Genomic DNA, 9,973 nt, shown 5'->3' with positions numbered 1-9,973 from the left:
AGGGGCAGAGAGAGAGGGAGACACAGAATCCAAAGCAGACTCCAGGCTCTGAGCTGTCAGCACAGAGCCCGATGCAGGGCTTGAACCCACAAACCGTGAGATCATGACCCGAGCCAAAGTCAGACGCCTAACCAACCGAGTCACCCAGGTGCCCCAACAGGCTATTCTTTTTAAGCAGCTGCCTTGCTATCAAGTACTAGGAGTGTCCTGGGAAAACCAGGATTATTATTATTTCTTTTGGGGTGAGAGGAAATTATGTCTACATAAAATTAATGAATTTTTGAATCATTATAAAAGGGAAACAAGAATGGATGGAAATGTAGGAAAAGGCAGGAAGGGATGCCAGACCCAGCCAGGACTTGCTTCACATTCCCGGCTTGGCACATTTCTGCATTTGTCCCCCCAGCAGCCACCTCTCAGAAACACTCCTGTGAAGGACTTGTCATTGAGGTCAGTGGAGCCTCTGTGTGGCCAGAACCCGATCATTGTTGGAGATGAAAACACACTCTTCCTTTTGGGGAGAAGTTACAAACACTAGACCTTTATCTGGGGCGGGGACCAAAACATCTGATGGTTTCTTGCCCAACTTGGAAAGCTTTAGCAGTGGAAAGTCTGGCTGCTGGATTATTTGCATGTCTGTCAGGGCTTAGAGACTCTGAGCTTTCTGGGCCACGTCAAAGCTGATGTCCCCCTGCCCCCTCTCGATTCCTATAGTTCGGGTCCTCTTGGGTTCTTCCTTAGGCTGTTATCATAGCTTCTGAATCCAACCCTTCCTTCCCCCATTCCCTCCCCTGTTCCTTCCTTCCTTCCTTCCTTCCTTCCTTCCTTCCTTCCTGCCTTCCTGCCTTCCTGCCTTCCTTCTTGCCTGCCTGCCTTCTGCCCTTCCAATATCCATTGCTGTGCAACAAATTACCGCAAAACCAGACCCTTCAGGAACTCTTTCTGGTAGTGACCTTCACATTCCTGTGACTCCAGTTTCTTCGCTGGCATCTGTCTTCTCTCTGAACCTGAGATCTGGGACCAAGCCAGAGTAAGGGCATCTAGGAAAGACTATTTCTCTAACCAGGTGCCCCACCCCTCCATTTTACCCCTGGGGCCTGTCCCTCTCCCTGCTCACAGTTAACTGAATTTTCCAGTTGTGCCTTTTACATTTGAGGCCAATGTGGCCGAAGCACAATGGGGCATCATCTCATATCTCCCTTTAAGGCTAACATTACCTTAAGAGGTTCAGTGGAAATGGGAAGCTGGTTGCTCACAGACTTTGTGGGATGTTGGTGAGTCAGGTGTGGACCAAGCCTGCTGTGTTTGGAAAATGAAGTGCCTGCCACCTGAGCTTCTCTGCCTTGTCCACGATGGGGCGCTTCCTGCCAATTGTGGACTCACTCTGTGCTCTGAGGTGTGAGCTTAGCATTTATTCTTCACCTGGTCAGACAGTCCCTATTTTTCATTGAGATAGCAGGTTATACTTGGAAGAGGTTTGAATGGAGAGGCTGGGGAGAAACATTCTTTGAATCATAAGAGCACAGACTTTGGTGTCAGAAAATCTCAGGTTTAAATCCCTGCTTTGCCCCCTTTGGCTGTGTGACCTTGCCTGTGTTGCTGTGTCTCTCTGATTCTCTCTGTAAAATGAATAGCATAATGGCGACTTCTCTTGGTCACTGTCAGGATTAGATCAGGCACACGAGTCCTAACATAACACATAACCAGCACATAGTGTATGCCAACTGCTGCCACCATCACTGAAGATTAAAACATGCTTTTTGCTTGTTGGGATTTCCCAAACCTTTTAAACAAATTTTCTAAAAAATTGGAAAACAAAAAAAAAAAAAAAAAAAAAAAAGAAAGAAAAAAGAAAAAAGGATGTTGCACTTTTAGGGTTGGCTATGGGATATAAACTCTCACCTTGCCTAAATAGTTTCCAACTTTAAAAAAGTTAGGGGCACCTGGGTGGCTCACTCAGTCAGTTAAGTGTCCAACTTTGGCTCAGGTCATGACCTCACAGTTCATGGGTTTGAGCCCCATCTCGGGCTCTGTGCCAACAGCTCAGAGCCTGGAGCCTGCTGTAGATTCTGTGTCTCCCTCTCTCTCTGCCCTTCTCCCACTCACACTCTGTCTCTCTCTCTCTCAAAAATAAATAAAACATTAAAAAATTTTAAAAAGTTAAATGCACTGAAAGCCAGTTTTAAAGAGCCTATATCACTCATGTCTGTTTCCAGCATTGAGGGTGGGGGAGAAGGTACAGCACTGTGCTCATTTGCAGTGTCCTTGCAGCCTAGAACCTGGAAGTGCCTTGGTCCTGCTTCCAAGGGAGGCTATGAGTCCAAGAGCAGTGTCTTTCCCCCTCCTCCTTGGGACAGGACTTCTGCAGTAATCACCGGGCCTGAGAAGGCAACCTTCAGCTCTCACCATCCCTGCAGCAAAGGGCATACGCATTTAGGATGATTTACACTCTTCTCACCAGGTGTGTGTGGTGAGAGCAAGGCATGGCCTTCAGAAGGCCCACACTGTAATTACTTTCATTTTATGAGAAGTGTGCTTAAATTGTAGTCCAATTTGCAAAACTAGGCCAACTAACGGATCAACAGTGATGTAACTTTGAAGTGTGCTTGAAGTTGTCAAAATGGGAACAGCAATTAGAAGACCTTTTATGAGCAAATTACTTCCTTTTAGACATGGTTTTATGTCCTGTAAGTGTGTGTGTGTGTGTGTGTGTGTGTGTGTGTGCATAATTTATGTGTACATATTTTATCAATTCTATGAGGTACATGTTTTTTTCACACTTTAACATTCTGAAATCCGGACATGTGTTACAGTCTATGGCATCTTATAATCACTGGAGACTATTTGGCCTGTGCTTGTCATTGCACACGGATGCACAACCTTAGCCTTGGTTGTTCGTACTGGTGCCATATCAACTGAGTAGTATGCATTGTTGCAGTATGCGTGTTGGCTTTTTTTTTTTTAAGACTTTATTCTTATGTAATCTCTACACCCACTGTGGAGCTCAAACTCACGACCCTGAGATCAAGAGTCACGTGCTCCACCAACCGAGCCAGCCAGGCACCCCTATGCATGTTGGCTTTAAACACTATTTAAAATGACTTCGGAAAGGTTACATTACAATTGACATTGAAATGAAAAGTTATTGTGTGCATAGAAGGGCACAGAAACAGTAGTAAAACCTAGAGATGTTGTCCATGAAGCAAATAGGCTTGCTGTTGGAAAAATTATTGCAGTTCCCTATTTTCTCAGCAAACCATAGTCAAGTACTTCACATAGGTCATAAAAAGGAAGATAACCACAAGCGGGCAAAGCTGTACTGCATTTTGTATTGGGATACTTAACAAAATGATTGCCCAGTACCCTCTAAGCTGTGCAGCTGAAGGCAGGAGAGATTGCCAAATTCCTTAGAATAGATGAAAGAAATTTCAAAGCAACAAGGGATTGCTGTGACTGATGTATGCATCATGCAGGATGACTATCAAGGAATTCTGTTTAATCAACAGCATTTTTGCTTCAGTGTTCCTAAAACAATGGTATATATTACAACCAATAGTCTTAGAGTGTATTAAATATAATATATTGAAAATGACACATAAATAGGTCATTAGCAGCAAATGCTGGCATTGCCTGGAAAATATATTTGGCATATTATATATAATGCTTAGCAAATAACAGGCACACACTGTCCTCACAAGGCACACTTCTTTTGCTCACTGGCCCCTCTTGTGAACAATTCTAAAACTAGACAAAATATATGACACAACTGTTTTCAGTACAAGACAGCAGGCCATGCAAGACTCTGATTATTGAGAGGAGAAACTTCCATTTTCTCCGACCCTATGCCTGGGGGCGCTTTCCAGAGTGGAGCAGAAAAATTGAGTCCAAGTAGAACACAAAGGTCTTCCTGTGTGGAGAAAGCGGGGAATGAAGTTTGGGGTTGCTGGGTGACTGGAGTCAGCAGAGCGGGATGCCAAGTAGGAGAGATTGCACAAGGGGGGGCAGTGTGAGCTCGGTATGTGCAGGACAAGACTAAATAGATACCGAAAGCTGTGACATGCTGGGAGACGTTGGATTTCCATGTAGCCAGAGTTCAGAGATCTTGCTGAGCACCTTGAACCTTCAGTTGAGACCTCAGATCTTACTTTAGGAGTAAGGAATACATCCTAGATTGAAGGCCAGAACACGAACATAACTGGGCGCCTTTCACAAAGCCTAAATCAAAGCCTGACAAGATCAAGAAGATCCACCAGTAATTTAGCCACTTGTCAGAACAAAATCTAACATTATTTAAAGGAAAATTACATAGTCCAGGGTTCCTATAATGTATCATCCACAATGTTCAGCATATAGTAAAAAAAAATTCCCAGATATGGGAGGCAGGGAAATAAGTCCCACAATCAATGGAAAAAGCATTAAACAGAAATACATCTTGAAATAACCCAGACGTTGGAATTCAGCAGAAAAAGACTTAAAACAATGATTACAAATAAGTTCAAGATTTCAAAGAAAAGACTGATGGGAATTAGTGAATGCACAGGTAAGAAGACAGGGACTTTAAGAGTTGTTAAAATATGTGTAAGGATTAAAAGGAAAAATTGACAGAGTGAGTGAATAGATTGGTAAGCTGCAAATGGAAACAAATGGGAATGGAAGCAATAGAAACTATTAAGACATGGCTCTGGGTAACTCAATTACCAGGGAAATACTGTGTGGTGCTGAAGAGCACAAACTCTGGACCCAGACTGCTTGGGTTCAAATCTTGGTTCTTCCCCTTAGCTGTGAAACTTTGAGCAAGTTATTTATCCCCTCAGACCCTTAGTTTTCTTATCAGTAAAATGAGGATGATGATAATAATAGTGCCTACCCTTTTGGGCTATTGTGAGAATTAAATGAGAGAACCGTAAAACGTCCTTCTCAGTGACTTACATATGCGAAGAACTATGTTATTATTTCAAATTGGCTAGAACTCCGGTAGAGCATGCTTTTCCTAGAACTGAAGAAAGGACTTATAATTTGGAGTCAGTTTGTGAACCCTCATGTCTCACTAATGGGCTTAGCTCACATTTTGACAAACAGTTGATTTAGGTACCTTATTGTTTTCTGGATTGAACCAGCAAAGTAAAAGCAATGGTAAAAAAATCTATGTAATATTTATCCAGAGGTTTTGAATTTGCTCAACTTCTCATTTCCCTCTATGAGGAGATATGGGAGCAGGGATTAGGTGAATAGAAAGTGGCGATGGTGAGAGTAATAAGTAACAGACAGAGAAAAGAAGGAAAAATCCACCAACAAAATCTGATTCGACTCCTTAAGTTGGTTTTAATTTAAAAACACTTAAAGTCATCTTCAACTTGAGGGGAATTTCTTATTTAAAATGTAGATTCAAATTCTTCTCTTTGTTCCCCAGCTGTCAGGACTGTGCAGTGTTATTTTTTTCAGGTGAACATTTCAGTTTCACTGACTTCCTTATTTCATGACCTTAGGTGACTGGGAAGTTCCTTGAAATTAAAGTTGGTCACGTTGTTTATGCTACTCATAATTTGAAGATGCTATCTGAGACTGTGTTCTGGCTTTAGGGGTTAATAAAATAATATTAGGCCACCTTATCATACCTTAATAAAATTACTGACTGTTGAGCCAGGCAGAAATATTAGTTTGTTGGAGAAACAGTTGTACTGCAGTATTTCTCAATTGAAGCAGACATTTTTCAACAGGGATAAATGGAATAAACCATGCAGGTAGGTGCGAAGGTGCCATTTTCTTAAAACTTCTTTTTAACTTTCATCAACTCAGTGCAACAAGGTGCAACCTAGTCACCCTAGACCATCATACATTTATCCTACCTTTCCTTTTAGTTATCTTTTAATGTATTATATGAATTTTTAGATTAGGGTATTGTCTGCCCAGCTCCTGAGAACAGGAACCATGTTTTATATCCTTTTCTATCTCAGTGTCTAAGTGCCTGGCATGCAAATACTGGTGCTATTGGTATAACAAAAAATATCATTATTAATTGCAATTAGTGTCATTTATTCAAGTCATCAATGTGGTAGATCACCTGGAAAAAATACTTACTATGGCAATTTAGAGTCTCAATGGACCGATACTCTACTCTGCTAAATTCATTTAAGATTTATAAAGTTATCTAAATGAATAATGAATAATTCATGAAGACGTTGAGATCATCTATGTTTAGGTGGCTATAGAAGAACAACTACATTTTTCAATGAAAAAAATGAGTGATTGTGATGGTGTGGATCAAGCATCCACTTGAGAGTCATAGAGATGGGAGGTCAGTATTTGGTTTTGCCTCTTAGCTCTATGACCTTGGGGGAGTTAGTTTCTCTTTTGTTTGTTTTCGTTTGAGGGTTTCCTTCCTCTCCAAAGAGTGATAGATAAAACAAAAAGGGAAAATTAGAAGATATACCTTCAATGAAAAGCAAAATCTACATATCCATAGACCAGGAGCATAACAGAAATGTACAATAGTAAACTGAAGCTAAAGATACAGGCCCTCGGGCACAGAGGCAAGCAATGACAGGAGTTCACATCATTCACGGGAGTGGAACCTACAAGTGCACCATGCAAGGTTACTCACCAGAACCAGGCTTACCAGTGGGAGCCACAGACTTGGCTGGCGTTCCCTTGCCTTACAAAAGAGGTGAGAAAAAATTTCTCATTCCATCATTTCCTGGAGGTATGGCTTACTTAATCTACCTTCCCAGGACAGGGGAAGTGGAAAGGCAGAACTTCACAGCCAGGACCTAGCCCAAGCCTATGTAAATGGATGTGGGAAATCTCTAATATCAGACAGAGCTAGGTGTCCTGAAAAGCCAAGTGGAGGCATCAGTGGACCAGTTAACAGGAAGACACGAGCTTGAGGTGTAGAGAGGGAGGGAGAAAAAAAGAGAAGAGACAGATCAATTTAAGATAAGCTAAAAATAAATTAAAAAACACATTAGGAAAAACAAATTCTAAGAAAGGCAGTCAATAAAATCAGTAATCAAGAGATGAATTCATACCAGATAAAATAAAAATAATGGAGTAATCTGAAAATGACTTTAGATTAAGACTTCTCAGGAGATGAAGAAATAGTTATAAAAATAAGAAATTATTGAACAAAACATACAGAAATGAAACAAGACCAGGTAGATATTCTAAGGAATCAATTAGAAATCTTAGAAATAAAAAAATATGGTCATTGAAATAAAAGCTCAAGGGGCGCCTGGGTGGCTCAGTCAGTTAAGCAACTGACTTCGGCTCAGGTCATGATCTCACGGTTCGTGGGTTCGAGCCCCACATTGGGCTCTGTGCTGACAGCTCAGAGCCTGGAGCCTGCTTCAGATTCTGTCTCCCTCTCTCTCTCTGCCCCTCCCCCACTTGTGCTCTGTCTCTCTCTCTCTCTCTCTCTCTCTCTCTCTCTCTCTCAAAAATAAATAAAATGTAAAAAAAAAATTAAAAAAAAAAAAAAAAAAAAAGAAATAAAAGCTCAATAGACCAAACCCTAATATTAATCAATTGGAAGGGAGTCATAAAGGATGAAACAAGAAATTAGCAAAGAGAGAATAACACACACAAAAAGAAGTTAGACTGAGTCTTTAACAAACGTCTAAAAGGAGTTCCAGAAGGAGTGAATTAGAAAGGAAAAGTAATAGTCTAAGGAAATGCTGGGAACTTTCTAGAACTAAAGAAAGGCATAAGTCCTTGGATTCACACTGAGTACTAAAACCCATGTAGGAGAGATAAAGATAAATCCATATATAGACGCTTCTGAGAAAAACTGAAGAACATTAAAGGTAAGAAGAGATTCTTAGAAAAACAAAAAGCACCCAGTGCAACCTTATTTCTTCAGAAATGTTTTGGCTATTCTAAATCTTTGTATTTCTGTATGAATTTTAGAATCAGTTTGTCAATTTCTACAAAAAGAAGCCTTCAGGGATTTTGATCAGACATGTGTTGAATCTATAGATCAATTTGAAGAGGACTGTCCAATATATGGTATGCCCTTGAGAGAAGAAGTTTGGAGAGATTAAAATACTTGCCCAAGGTCATGTAGCCAATAGATGACAGAGCTGGAACCAAGGGAGTGAGGGATTCAATGGTAACAGCAGAAGATTTAGCTAAAACTGGACTTACTTTTGAATCACAGCAATATCAGCTAAATTTTCCTTTCTTTAAATGGAATAGCACTGAATAAGGGAGGGGGTAAAGAATCTCAAACTGTGGGCTTTCTGAGAAATAAACCTCCATCACATAACAGCAGGTGATTGTAGGTGCCCCTTTCCTCCATGACTGTCTATTACTATATATCTAAATCTTACAGGTCAAGACCAAGAATGATGACATTTCATTCATCAATACCTCCCCCACTCAGAGCTATTTTCTTCTCTGTGAAAGTCAAGTTTATCTCTGCTCTGAATAAATTACAAGTTGGCATCATTATTTTCCTGTGAATGGGGAGGGCAGTCCAATGGCCTTTCCTCCTGCTGCAGAAGCAAGATAGCACAGGCAAAGGCAGGGCATTAGCCTTTCCACCAAGTTGAAGAATCTCCTCCCCCCCCCCCCCCCATGATGCATGAGAATCATGAAGGTTCACAAGAGAGAAGACAGTTCTATTCTGTGACTCTCCACATGGCAGTAAGTGGGAGAGGTTTTTTTTTGTTTTTTCTTCTTCTTGTTCTTGTTCTTCTTCCTTTTCCTCCTCCTCCTCCTCCTCTTCTTCTTCTTCTTCTTCTCTTTTTCATTTTTTTTTTTAATTTATTTTTGAGACAGAGAGAGACAGAGCATGAACGGGGGAGGGTCAGAGAGAGGGAGACACAGAATCCGAAACAGGCTCCAGGCTCTGAGCTGTCAGCACAGAGCCTGATGCGGGGCTCGAACTCAAGGACTGCGAGATCGTGACCTGAGCCGAAGTCGGCCACTCAACCGACTGAGCCACCCAGGTGCCCCTTCTTGTTCTTCTTCTGATAACAGACTTTCTTGTTGGGCCACCAACAATTTCTCTTTCTGTTTCTAGTGGACTGTGACAGCTTCTCAGAATGCCATCTCCTCTCCCTGTTCTGCTAACAGGGTTTCTCTTTACTGTGGAAAAGCCATGTCATGTGGTTTAGATGCCCACCTCACTCCCTCCTTCATGGATGGCCCATGGCAATAGGGCGGGCCAATCAGAGCACCCCATTCTTCTGGTCACAGTGACTGGTTCACAAATCAGCACTTAACTCAAGCAGACCCAATCAGAGTTCCTCTGTAAGACTTGATATGTTACCATAGAAATTGCTGGCCTCTGCCTTTTATATATACATATATAAAGTAGGGTCATTAGGGACCCTTGTAATCAAGAGTTGTGGGTGATCATGCTTCCATGAAAAGGCCAGAGTCTGCCTGAGAATGCAGCCATCACAGAAGATTGAGAATGAGGTAGGAGAAAGAAAGAGACAGAGGCCAGACAGCACCCTTTAACATCAGAATCCATCTGTTCCCGAGGAGACCCACTGCTGGATCTCCAAGTGATAGTAGTCAATAAATTCCTATTCTATATAGGCTTTTTTTGAGCCAGGATTCTGTCACATTTAATTAAGTCCGAACCTGACTTTTAAAAACTCTGTCCTGTCTAGTTTACCCAGGTGAATGGAAGAAGAAGTATTTTTTTTCCCTGGGGTAGGAAAGTTATTTGTGATTAGAACCAAAGACCCACACTCTTTCTTGGAAAAGGCAGTTCAGATGTGGATACATGTATTTTTTAATCTTCTCCTCTCTTCTGCCTTGGCTTGGAGTTAAATGTGATCAGAGTCTTTGCTCTGGAAGGCTCTGGAGTTGTTCTGAGATGCTCAGTGTTCCCACAATCTCTCTTCACTCCTCCCTCAAGAAGGGGAGAGAGGAAAAGGGTTGGTGGGGACTGATGTGGAAGAGAGAGTCTTAGATTGTCTTCCTTTTAAAACACAGCTGGGATACTGCTGGGAAGGAGACACTG

Source organism: Panthera onca, chromosome C2 (genome assembly GCF_046562875.1).
Source record: "Panthera onca isolate mPanOnc1 chromosome C2, mPanOnc1 haplotype 2, whole genome shotgun sequence".
Lineage (NCBI taxonomy): Eukaryota > Metazoa > Chordata > Mammalia > Carnivora > Felidae > Panthera > Panthera onca.
The sequence above is the reverse complement of the archived record's forward strand: the minus strand, read 5'-3'. Positions refer to the sequence as shown.